We start from the raw sequence: 14121 nt of genomic DNA, 5'->3' as shown, positions 1-14121 counted from the left end.
GATAAATAATCAGTTATGAGATTGCTAGATGATTCATGGTAGTTTGACTTTTAGTTTTTTTGGATAAATAACCAGTAATGAATGGGATTACTAGATAATCCACGCTAATTCATTTTAGTTCTTTTGGATAAATTACCAGTAATGGAGTTGCTGGATGATGTATAGTAGTTGTAATTTTAGTTCTTTGAGAAATCTCTCTACTGTTTGCCATAGTTATTGTACTAATTTACATTACCACCAACGGTATGTAAGTGTTCCCTTAACTTGGCATCCTCACTAATATTTATTATTTTTTTACTTGTTAACAATAGCCATCTGACTGAGGAAAGATGGGATCTATTGTGGTTTTAATTCACATTTATCTGATGATTAGTCGATTAGTCATGTTGAGTATTTTTCATTTCATGTTGAGAATTCACCCTTATTTCTTGGCCCATCCTGGTCATGCAGACTACCTGTTTTCTTTCTTCTTTCTAGACTTTAAAGATCCTTTTTGTTTTTATATTGAACCCCCATGTTCCCTCCTGAATAATGTATTGAAATTGTGATTGTCTACACACTATTTTAGTATTTCTAATTAGATGTGGTCTGTTCGAAATGCTTCTAGTCAGCCATCTTGGAAAGAAAAAATTGTGACATTTGACATGAAGGTCAAAGTTGACTGAACACTTGGATTATCAATATATCTTTTCAGAACAATGTTGTAAACAACTTAAAACAATACTCAGGATATTTATAAATTATTAAGATTTTTGTAGTGTGCTTAACAGTCTGTAAGAAGTACCTTTAAAAGTCAGAGTACAAATGGCATGGACGAGGATTCTTGAACTAGATGAAATTCATTTGTAGTTTTTTTAAAGCAGGATATTATAATCAGACACAGTGCCCTCTGGCAATACAAACCCCAGGATATCTGACAGTGGAAACAGTATTTGCTGAAAGGCAATGCAAAGGTGAAAGTAGGTAGATAACACCAGGACACTAGCAGGATGTACGAAGTAGTTCCTCTGACTCAAACATCTTGAGTGAAGGAACTACCTTAACTGCTCTATGGAAAGGTGACATCACAGAGTGACATCATCATCATTGTCATCATCTAGAGCTTTATTTCTCTCTTGTGTAACAGATATTGAAATTTGGGCTGATAAAGATTCTGCCTCAGCAGGAGGTTCAAGGACTGCATTTGCTTCCCTCCGACATTCCCTGGGATATTGTCCTGGAATCAGCAGAGAATGATAGGTTTCCTCCCATATATTTTTTAGCCTGCCCAGAGAAAAGGGGAGAGTAGACATGAAGGGAAAATAATGTACTCTTTATGCATGTAATATGGAAGTTACCCACTCCAACTTCAGTTAGTGCTTTGATAAGTATTTATAGTCATAGGCACAATAGCTGTAAGTGAGTCAGTTATTACATAGCTAACACTTGTCACGGGTTCTACCACTAAAAGTATAAAAGGAAGACTGACGCTTTGCAATCTCTCCTACACCTCTTAATGGTGGTACAAAGTTGAAGGTTTTCAAAAGGGACTAAAAAGTTATAAAATGTGCATAACATATTTATTTAAGAAAACACAAAGAGAATGAAATTTCAACACCAAAATTGTTAAGCAAAATATTAATTGGGCACACATAAAAACAGTCAGAAATTTCAAAAATAAGAATGATAGAGAATTTAAAATCATTAGAAACATTAAATTTGATAAAATATCTTTAGGTTTGATTAAAGAATTTTCTAGGGATTCTAAACCAATTTCTCTGTTACTCAATATAACTTACTCAGACAATGTAGTTTGTCAGACATCCCTTACCAAGTAACTCAGCTTATATAAGTACATACCCATTTCTAAATATAGAAGAAAGTAATCTATTGTTAAAACATAGTGCAAATTTTACTAGTTTATCCAAGTGTTCTTCAATACAAGATTTAAGGCAAAACTATGACAGTAGCACCATTTCATTAAATTACAAAACAATTTTATTTATTTATTTATTTATTTATTTTTGAGAGTTGCCCTGTGTAGAGTGCTGTGACTTCACAGCTCACAGCAGCCTCCAACTCATGGGCTTAAGCAATTCTCTTGCCTTAGGCTCCCAAGTAGCTAGGACCATAGGTGCCCACCACAACACCAAGCTATTTATTATTATTATTATTATTTTTTATTAAATCATAGCTGTGTACATTAATGCAATTATGGGGTACAAAGTGCTGGTTTTATATATAATTTGAACTGTTTTTATCAAACTGGTTAACATAGCCTTCACAACATTTTCTTAGTTATTGTGTTAAGACATTTATATTCTACACCTGGTAAATTTCACACATATTTTTTGGTTGTAGTTGTCATTGTTGTTTGGCAGGCGTGGGCTGGATTTGAACCCTTCAGCTCCAGTGTACGAGGCTGGTGCCCTATCCGCTGAACTATAGGTGCCGCCTACAAGACAATTTCAAACTTAGGCCTTGGTATGAGAGAAGTGCTATAAGGGACTCTTCATGGTGTCCACAAGTATTGAGAGTGTTCAAATACATTGATAGTTCTGTCTAAACGACAATCTTAGGCTCTTAGGTTTTCCTTAATTTTTTTTGTATGAATTAGAAATTTAAAATCTAGAAAAAACTAAATTAAATGAGCATAGAAAAACTTATCTACATTTAAATAATAATACTCATATTTTTTGAAATAGATATAAGAAATGATTGTAAATCACTGCTAATATTATGTCATAAAATAAAATTTAAGTTTTTTGATGGTAAAATTGTATTCAATACTGTGAGGTTTGTTTTCTTGCTGCTCCTATTATTATGATTATTATTATTATTCATTGGAATATTAGTGCTTTAAGTATTTGCTTAACACTAGAGAAAAATTAAATAATTGGAATAATTTTTTAAACATTTAAAATAATGTTCTATCCATTTATTATTCTTCATAGTTTCTTTTTTTATTTCTCCTCTTTAAAAATTTTTTTAAGAATATTATGAGGTACAGATGTTTTGTTTTCATACTTACTTTTTGTACTAATTGAATCAAAGTTATAAGTGTGTCCGTCACCCACAGAGTGTGCACTGTACCCAATAGGTACCCATTCCCGCTCTTTCCCTCCCCCAAGGTTGATTTTCATTGAGATTTTTTAATTTTTTTCATGTTGGCCATTAGACTATCTTTCTTTGAGAAGTTTCTGTTCATGTCTTTTGCCCAATTTTTAGTAGGGTTGCTTGATTTTTTTATTGCTGATTTGCTTCAGTTCTTTGTAGATTCTGGTTATTAGTCCTTTATCAGATGTATTATGCAAATATGTTCTCCCTTTCTGTGGGCTGCCTGTTTACTCTATGGATTGTGTCCTTTGCTGTGCAGAAACTTTTTAATTTGATCAGTTCCCACTTGTTTATTTTTATTGTTGGTGTGATTGCTTTTTAGGTCTTCTTCCTAAAATATTTTCTGAGGCTCCGTCTAGTCATAAGAGTTTGCCCAACATTTTCTTCTAGAATTCTTACTGTCTCCTCCCTTGGGTTTTAACCATCTTGAATTAATTTTTGTGAGTGGAGGGGCAGCTCTTCTTTTACAAGAACTGAAGAGCTTTCCAGTTCTTATAGCACCATTGAATAGTGATTCTTTTCCCCAGTGTATGTTTTACCTGCTTTGTAAAAAATAAGATGGGAAGGGCGGTGCCTGTGGCTCAAAGGAGTAGGGCGCCAGCCCCATATGCTGGAGGTGGGAGATTCAAACCCAACCCTGGCCAAAAATTGCAAAAAAAAAAAAACTAAGATGGGAATATGTAAATATTTTCATCTCTGTGTCCTCTGTTCTGAGCCATAGAAATACAGCTATCAAAATGTTACACTGGAAACAAAAATAAACCTATGAATTATTTAAAACAATAAAAATAATGCTGATGACTATTTTGTTTTATTTTTCCTATTGATCATAAACTAATAAAAATGAAGAGATCTTGACTTTTATGAGAGGCAGATGTAGTCTCAGTCCATTTGTGCTACTGTAACAAAACAGCAATATAAATCACTCTGTAAAAAACACTGGAAGATATCGGCCTGGGGAAAGACTTTATGAGAAAGACTGCCATGGCAATAGCAACAACAGCAATAATAAATAAACGGGATTTAATTAAACTGAAAAGTTTCTGTATAGCCAAGGAGACAACAACCATAGCAAATAGACAACCTACTCAATAGGAAAGGATATTTGCATATTTTGAGTCAGGCAAAAGTCTAATAACCAGGATCTATACAGAACTTCAATTAATCCACAAGAAAAAACCAACAATCCCATTCATCAATGGGGAAGAGAGATGAATAGAATCTTCTCTAAAGATGACAGATGAATGGCTACTAAGCATATGAAAAAATGCTCATCATCTCTAATTATTTGAGAAATGCAAATTAAAACTACCCTGAGATATCATCTAACCTCAGCAAGAATGGCCCATATCACAAAATCTCAAAACAGCAGATGGTGCAAATGTGGAGAGAAAGGAATGCTTTTGCACTGCTGGTGGGACTGCAAACTAATACAACCTCTTTGGAAGGAAGTATGGAGATACCTTAAAGAACTCAACATAGACCTCCCATTTGATCCTGCAGTCCCATTACTGGGCATCTATCCAGAAGGAAAAAAATACCTTTTATTATAAAGACATTTGTACCTGGCTGTTTATTGCAGTCCAATTTACAATTGCTAAAATGTGGAAACAGCCTAAATGTCCTTCAAACCAGGAATGGGTTGGTAAGCTGTGGTACATGTATACCATGGAATATTATTCAGCCATCAAAAAGGGAAATTTTACAGCATTTGTAATAACCTGGATGGAGATGAAACACATTATTCTTAGTGAAGCATCACAGGAATGGAGAAGTAAGAATCCTATGTATTCAACTTTGATGTGAAGACAATTAATGACATGGTGGGGCATGGGAGAAGGGGAGACCAGACAGAGAAGGAAGGAGGGGGTGTGTGGGCAAGAAGGAAAAAAAAAAAGGAAAGAAAATAGTGACAAATTCTTACATAAATTGGATTTAATTTTGACCAAAGTACATTACTTAAACATTAATTTTTAATTCAACATTCAATGAATTGAATTTTTAATTCAATATTTTAATTCAATATGTTAATACGTTGTTTATCATATTGCATCCTCATTTATAAGTGAAATATGTTTGTAATTTCCCCTTTATAATAATATATTTTCTCCAATTTTAATATCAGGTGTATCCAGATTAAGTAAAATGATTTTGAAGTATTTTTTCTTTTTCTATTGTCTATAAGATTTGGCATGATCTGTTTTTTTTTGAAATTATCTTTTATTCTTATTTATAAATATTAGTTGTCTATTTTTTGAGACTTTGGAAAAAACAAAATAATAAGGAGAAGTTAACTGATGACTCCATACTGAACTTCAGAAGCATTCTACAATAGACATACTCGTATCTGACAATGTGAATGTTACTTTCTTTGCATTATTATTATTATTGTTTAATATTTGATGTAGCAATCATCTGATTTCTTTTCTGAATGTATTTATCTTCATTCAGGTTTTTGTTTTCAGTCCTTATGTTAAATATTGTTCTTGTTATTAAATTTTAAGCCTTTTTAGTTCTATGAAGGCAAAAGTAAAAACCTAATAAACACACGTATAAAAATAAGTAAATAAATTACCCTGTATTGGGTAATTTATAAAGAGCCAAACTTTATTTTCCCAACATTTTGGGAATCAAGGTATAAAAAATGATTTTTTTTCATTTCTAAACCTTTCAAGAGACTTAAATATGAAAAGCATTTTCTGCATCATTATTTTTTTCATTTTTAGAAATAAGATGATGAGACATTTTCCTACTAATTACTGTGATAACTGTAGTTAATTTAATTTTAACCTAAACATCACCTCACATAATTGCTGTTTATATGTGTGAATAGTGTGTGTATGTGCAGTAATATCTAGGATCTGTCAACATAGTAAATTTTTAGTATACAATGCAATGTTATTAATTATAGTTACCTTGCAACTTCAGAAGTCAATCAACTTGCCTCATTGAAAGTTGGTACCTCTTGATCAACATCTCTATGTTTTCCTTCTACTTATGCTCACCACCATCCTATACTACTTTTATTAATTTGACTATTTTGGATTGCGCCTATAAATGAGATCATATAGATAGTGTTTGCCTTTGCCTGGCTTATTTTGCTTGGTATAATGCTCTTCAGGTCCATCTATGTTGTCACAAATGGCAATATTGAATTCTTTTTTAACGCTGAATGATATTCCATTGTTATGTCCCACCTTTTATTTAATCTATTGATTCCTTGAGGGACATTGAAGGTGTTTTCAAATCTTGGTTATTGTGACTAATGCTGCAATGAACATAGAAATATAGGTAACTCTTTGAAATTTTGGCTTTGATTCATTTGGTTAAATACACAGAAGTAGGATTGCTGGGTCATATGGTAGTCCTATTTCTAATTTTTTGAGAAACTTCCATATTGTTTACCACAACGGCTGTATTAATTTACAATTTCCACCAAGATTGTGAAAGGGCTCTCCACATCCTCACAAATATATATATATATATATATTTTTAACAATAACCATCCTAATAGGTGAAGAGTGATATATCATTATGGTTTTGGTTTATATTTCCCTAGTGATTAGTGATACTAATTATCTTTTCATTACCTATTGCCTGTTTGCATATCTTCTTTAGAAAAATGATTATTCAGGTTCTTTGCCCATTTTTCATCACATTATTAGTATTTTTGCTGTTGAATTGAAAGTGTCTCATATATTTTAAATATTAACTTCTTAACAGATATATAGTTTAGAAATATTTTATAGAATTTTGTAGGTTGTCTCTTGGTGCTTTTGATTGTTTCCTTTGCAGTTCAGAAGCATTTCTGTATAATGCTGTCCTTTGGCTATTTTTGTTTTTGTTATCTGTGTATTCAGAGACACATCTAAGATTAATATTGCCCAGACCAATGTTATGAAGTCCCTTATGTTTTCTTCTAGGAGTTTGACAGCTTCAGGTCTTAACATTTAAGTTGTTAAACCACTAAAGTGGTTTTTACCTATTATGTAAGACAATGGTCCAATTTTATTCTTTTTCAAGTGGATATCAGTTTTTCCAACACCAATTATTGAAGAGAGTAACTTTTTCCCTAGGGTGTATTCTTGATGTCCTTGTTGAATATTAGTTGACCATATATGTGTGGATTTATTTCGGGGATCTCCATTCTGTTCTGTTGGTTCATGTGTCTTTTTTTGTGCCAGTGCCAAACTGTTTTAATATTACAGCTTTGTAACATAGTTTGAAATCAGGAAGTGTAATGCCTCCAGCTTAGTTTTCCTTGCTTGAGATTGCTTTGTATATTCAAGGTGTTAGGTAGTTTTATATGAATTTTAGAATTTTTAAAAAATTTCTATGAATGATACCATTAAAATTTGAAAGAGATTGCATTGAGTCTATAGATCATTTCCAATACTATGGAGAATTTAATCATATTAATTCATCCAATATATGAACATGTGATATCATTCCATTTATTTGTGTCTTCTTCAATTTATTTCTGTAAAACATACAATTTATTTCTGTAGAAACATACAGTTTAGTGTACAGATTTTCCACATTTTTCATTAAATTTATTCCTAAGTATTTAATAGCTTAAATACTTTTTTAGTACCATAAATGGCACTTTTTTCTTAATCTCTTTGCCAAGTATTTTGTTGTTAGTATATAGAAATGTTACATATTTTTGTATACTGCTTTTGTATATTATAAATTTAGTGCATTTACTTATTCATTATAATATATTTTTGGTGGAGTCTTTAGGATTTTCCCTCTATAAGATTTTGTCATCTGCAAAAAGACTATTTTATTTCTTCCTGATTTGCATAGCTTTTGTTTGTTCTTATTGCCTGATTGCTATGGCTAAGACTTCCGGTACTGTGTCGAATATAAGCTATGAGAATTAGCATCCTTTACTCCAAGAATACCTCACTGAGAAGCTGATATTGAGGAAAAATTGTGAAGGAAGTGTGAGGGCATGGAATGCAAGAAAGAACTTGCAGTGGAGAAAGAACTCATGAAGCAGGGAAAATTGGAAATGCAAAAATCCTAAGATGGGAGTTTGAGGGACAACAAGCAGACCAACATGACTAAATGGGAACGAATAAGTGGGAATGCTTTAGATAAGATCAGAGAGATAGTTTGGCCCATTTAAAACACTTGGCATTTTTACTTGGAATCTGATGAAATCCAGGGACAAACCTGACTTATATCCTTCTAACCACAATAGGGAGCAAGGACATAAACAGGGAAAACATTTTAGAGATTATTACATTATTCCAGGTGAAAGATGAGGATTGGACCAGGCTTATAACAGGAGGATGAGATGTCATTTCTCTTGACTCAGCCTTCAGAACAGAATATACGTATTTCACAGAACCTAAGGGCAGAGATTCACTGATGGTGGTAGATAACTAGAACAAGGTCTTGAACATTTCTTCAACAGAAATGTAATTACATCACTGAATAATTAGTTCCCATTAAATAGAAGGATTTAAAGACTCAGAATAACTCAGTTAAAATATTAAATTTTTTTTTTCACTGTACACATTTTATTTACAGTTTTGTACACTGTCTTAAAATGAATTTTAAGACAGCTTTTCTACTTGAGCCATTTTTAACCAAAGCAAAATAACCTAAGTAATACAAAGTGTTAAAATACAGCATAAAGATATAATAACAGACATACTAATTCTAGTTAGGCTTGTAATTATGATGTTACTTTTTTTAATAATCCACAATTATGTTTAGGAAATCGCACATAGATCACTGATTTGAATGAAATGCATAAATTTGTAACAAAGCTTGGTAGTTACAAAAAAACCTCCCAAATTATCAAAGAATATACAAAATTAATGTTTGTTCCACCTTTGTGTTATATTCCTGGATCCTTCACCAATGTTACATGAGGAAAAAAACAAATGAAAAACTGAAATCAGAATCACTAATGTTATCAAATAGGGAAACAAATAAATTAAAATCTAGCAGCCATCAGCAAAAGTACAGCAAAAGTACAGCAAAAGTACAGCAAAAGTATAGCAAAAGTACAGCAAAGACACTGCTATAAAAAGAAACAAAATTGCTAGAAAACTATATACACCATACTCTTTCAAACCAGCTCCTGCATACAATGGAACATAAACAGAACTTTTTTCCTGTAAAGTATAGAAATGCAAATTGTCTTCTGAATATTGTGGATGAGTAAAATGTGTTTGTAATGGTAATTCTACTAAACTTTTAAAGAGTAAGCCCAGAACGCATTTATAGATTCTGGGGACAATGTATACTGTAACTCTTTGATTGGGATAGTGGGCACTCTAGCCAAAATTAAAAACATATATATGAACACAGAAGTACAAGACAAAGGTGAATGAGATTTCTCTTATATCTTAGCAACATTTAGATGGAAATCAAATTTAAATGCAGTCCACTCTGCTTTTGAAGAGGCTTTGGTTCAGCTCCCAAATATCGATTGCTTGACGCAGTCTCCTATGACAATACTCAGAAGGTGTCTTCTTAAACAATAAACCTATTTTTAGTGGTGAAGCTGCTCTTGGTAGCTGTGTCTGCATGGGACTGATAACCAATCACTATCTTTGGAGGAAGTCCTGACCTTTCCTTACATACTCTCCCTATATGTGTAACAGCTTCTCTGTTTTCACATTCAATAGTCCATATTGCTATCTTATCACCTTTAGCTCTAACATCAACAACAGCTCCACTTACATCATCACTGCAGTCATTGAAAGATTCCAGCAGTGTCTCTAGTCAAAAGCGATAGAGGTCACTGCGTCTCTGCTGTTTTTTCAGTGTAATTAGCCATCCTCTTCCCTGTTTGTTTTTCTCATCTTCCCACATAGGCTCAATACCATCCTTAAAAAGTAAGTAGTCACAGTCAGGCATTAAATTCCTAGACAATTGGATATGGTTGTACAGAGCCTAGAAGTCTTCAATAGTATCAAACTTAGAGATCAGTCAAAGGTTTCCTTGCCAAGTTTTGCCCATCTGTTCTGTAGAAGATGTTTAATATAGTATTCTGGGTTAGAAACCTCTTGATTAGATTCTGTTTTCTCCTTTTCTGTAGGTGGGGGATTAGGCGTAGGGGTGGTTTCTGGTTCCAAAATTGCCATCTTCGATTGATCTCAACATTTATAAAGAAATAATTTTATCACATTTGGAGTTAATTGGAGGGATAAGACATTCATAAGATAATATATAAAATTTGCTTTAGAAACTGCTGTTGAAAAACATTAGGTATTAGTACGAGGACTATTAAAATATGAACATGGCTTTGAAGAGAAAGAATTATTTTGAAGATATTATTTTAAAAGTGTCTGTATATAATTTTTGCTATTTTAAAGAAGGGTTTAAATGTAGTTCTACTCAATATAATGGAAAGGAAGACATAGTTAAATATCTTGCAAAAGATGAGATTTAGAGTTAATATAAGGATTTACTTTTTGTGTGATGAGTTAGTGAGATGTATAAGCAGAAAATTCAGTAAAAGAGTTCAAAGAAATACGTGAAGATTGACATCTCTGGGTCGCTTTTATATATGTGTGTGTGTATATATATATATGAATGATAATTCCCAGGATATGCTTGTATTAAAACAAAAAAAAAACCAAATCACAGTTATCATATCTCCTGAAAATATTAGAAAAGATAGGGTAGAGAAAAACTTAAATTATTTATTATATTTTAAATGAGTTGGCTGTTTGCAGAAAGAATAAATAAATTTATTCCCCAGATTCATTTTTCTTCATATTTTGGAAAATATGTATTGTACATTTTTGCCTTCAACTCAGTTATAACTTTGCATCAGTTCTAAAACAATTTTTCCCAAATTACACCTAATGTTATACTATGTGTTGTCTCTTTTAATTATGGTTTTCTTACTCTTATCTGCATAATTTTCATTCTAGACAAAAAGCAATATTTTACAATGACGTTTCATAATTTTATCTATACAGTGAGTGAATCTTTGGATGTGTCAAAAGGAATCTCCAGAGGTGGTAATAACTTTAAATTTAGTAATATTTTATTGTATATTAAAGGAAATTTAAAATTTAAAGTAATTTAGCCACAAACGTAGTCACAAAATCATGTTTGACTCTCGCTGTATGTTTTATGTCCAAGGGACTAGAACGGAAGATTAGAAAGTGACTTTGCAGAATAGAGATCTTCAACTAACACTATTATTTATAGCTCCACTTTTTTCTTCCTTTTATTTGCTATGGGCAAGTTCAGAGGCTCTTTGGGATTCTGCAAAGCCAGTGGGCCACCTCCTCTACAGTAGCTCCTTCTCCTGATTCTGCTCTGGGCTTTAAATTTCTTCAATCTACTTTATCTCCCCATGCCCTTCTGTCCATGTTCTTCCTTCAGAAATGTGATACACTCTCTTATCAACTGATGGAATTCTCCATTATATTCTTGATGTTTCAGTGTTATTTGTGTATTTCTATTATAATTTTATTTTTTAATTTTTGAATCAAAAAGATTAAGGGGTTACAAGTGGTTTTGTTACACTGATAAATTATAGAATGCTCAAGTAGGGGTTCAAGTGTGCCTGTCACCAGAATACTGTATATTGTACCAGGTAGGTAAATTTTTATCCCTTACCTTCCTCCTAGAATCCCTCCTTCTTAACTTCTACATCCATTATACTACTTTCTGACCACACGTACCTATAATTTGGCTCCTTCTTGTTATTAAGAGCATTCAGGTTGTTATTCTATTCCTGAAATCTTCACTTAGGGTAATAGTCTCCAGTTCCATCCAAGTTGCTACAAAATAAATTTCATTCCTTGTTATGACTGAGTATGCTCCATGCAACATCTATATGAAGCATTTCCTCTATCCACTCATCAGAAGTAGTCAAAGGTATGAACAGGTTATTTTGAAAAGAATAGATTTAAGATTTTAGATTTCATGTCTTTGCAATTGTCAATCGTGTTGCAATAAACATTCAGATTCAGGTATCTTTTTGATATAATGACTTCTTTTCCTTTGGGAATCTCAATGCTGTTTTCCATAGAGGTTCTGTCAATTTATAGTGTTATCAATGGTTAAGTGTTCCTTTTTAACTTGCACTCATGCCGACATGTTATTGTTTTATTTTTTAATAATGGTCATTCTGACACAGTAAGGTGTCATTGTGATTTTAATTTGCATTTCCCTGGTGATTTGTGATGTTGAGCATTTTTTCACATTTTTGTTGGCCATTTGCCTATATTCTTTTAAAAATAACCTATTCATACCTTTGACTACTTCTTGATGTAGTTATTTGATTGCTTTTCTTGTTGATTTGAGTTCTTGGTAGATTCTGGATATTTGTCCTTTATTTGACTTATAATTTTCAATATTTTCTCCTATTCTTTACTCTGGAAGACTATTTCTAGATTGTCTATTTACTTTGTTGATTATTTCCTTTGCTATACAGAAACATTTAAATTTAATTAAGTCCCATTTATTTATTTTTATCGTTGCTATATTTGCCTTTAGGATCTTAGTCATGAATTTTGGCATAGATTAATGTCCAAGTTTTCCTATATTTCTTTTAAGAGTTTTTATGGTTTAAGGTTTTATATTAAAGTCTTTAGTCCATTTTGAGTTAAGTTAATTTTTACATATGGTGAGAGATAGAGATCCAGTTTCATTTTTCTGTAGGTGGCTATTTAATTTTTCAGCACCATTTGTTGAATAGGCCATCTTTTCTCACATTTATTTTTTCTCTGCTTTATTGAAAATCTGTTGGATGTATTTATACAGCTTTATCTCTGCATTCTGTATTAAGTTCCAGTGGTATATGTGTCTACCTTAAGACCAGTACTATTCTATTTTTGTTACTATAGCCTTATAGTATAATTTGGAGTCAGGCAAAATGATGTCTACAGACTTGTTCTGTTTGCTGAGGATTGCTTTGGCTGTTTGGGCTCCTTTCTGACTCCATAGGAAATTCAGAACTATTTTTTCTCAAGTTGTGAACAATGTTGCTAGTTGATGTGAATTGCATTGAACTTGTAAATCACTTTGGGGAGTATTGACATTTTAAATGTTGATTTTACATGTTGATTCTTCTACCCATGAGCATGGGATATTTTTCCATTGTTTATGTCATTTCTGATTTCTTTCAACAATGTTTTTTCATTCTCCTTGTAGAAATATTTCACCTCCTTGGTTAAGTGTATTCCTAGGCATTTTATTTTCTTTGTGGGTATTTATAAATGGTACTGAGTGCTTGATTTGATTCTCATCTGAGCTGTTATTAGTATATTTATTTTTTATTTTCTTTGTGGGTAGAATCTTTCTTGATTCTATGAGTCTTTGTGAGTTAAATGGGTTTCTTGAAGATGTTATATGTTTGGGATATGTTTTCTTTCTTTTTTAAAAAAGCCATTTCTTTAACCTATATCTTTTAAAGTAACTTTAGACCATTTACAGCCAATGTTAATATTGATATATATGTAAGATACTGCAGAAGTGATCATGTTGATTGCTCTCTATTTGCTTTATTTCTTCCCTTGTACTTGAGTTTTTATTTTTGGTCCTTTTACGCTGGTCGGTATCAACTGTTCTGTTCATTGTATAGAGTCAGTAGGTTCTTATGGTCACAAATCTCCTCAGTGTTTGCTTGTCTTGGAAATATTTTATTTTTCCTTCATTTATGAAACTTAAGTTTTGTAAGATATAAAATTCTTGGCTGACAGTAATTTTGTTAACAAAAACTAAAGATAGAACTTCATTCCCTTTTGGCTTATAAGGTTTTCTCTGAGAAGTCCGCCATTAGTCCATAAGTTATTTAATGCTTTCATCTTGTAGCTTATAGTATGTTCTCCTTCACTTTGATTTTGTCCACTGTGATGACCACATATCTTGGAGATGTCTTATTTGAAATAAGTCTTCCATAAGTTTAACATCTTTCTTGTATCTGGATGTATAGATCTCTACCAAGGCCAGGAGAATTATCCTCCATTATTCCCACAAGTCATTTTTTGATGATTCTTCCTTTTATTCTTTCTTTCTTTCTTTTTTTTTTTTTTTTTT

General features: G+C 32.1%; 1 protein-coding gene and 1 pseudogene across 1 annotated transcript in view; one reads left to right on the top strand and one right to left on the bottom strand.

The window, feature by feature from the left end:
- Nucleotides 1–14121, top strand: part of CNBD1 (cyclic nucleotide binding domain containing 1) — a 403074-nt gene that overhangs the window by 185441 nt on the left and 203512 nt on the right. The window lies entirely within an intron of this gene.
- Nucleotides 9592–10205, bottom strand: LOC100956113 (annotated as a pseudogene).

This window comes from Otolemur garnettii, unplaced genomic scaffold (assembly GCF_000181295.1).
Source record: "Otolemur garnettii isolate 467f Iridium unplaced genomic scaffold, OtoGar3 scaffold00004, whole genome shotgun sequence".
Taxonomy (NCBI): Eukaryota; Metazoa; Chordata; class Mammalia; order Primates; family Galagidae; genus Otolemur; species Otolemur garnettii.
The sequence above is the reverse complement of the archived record's forward strand: the minus strand, read 5'-3'. Positions and strand labels throughout refer to the sequence as shown.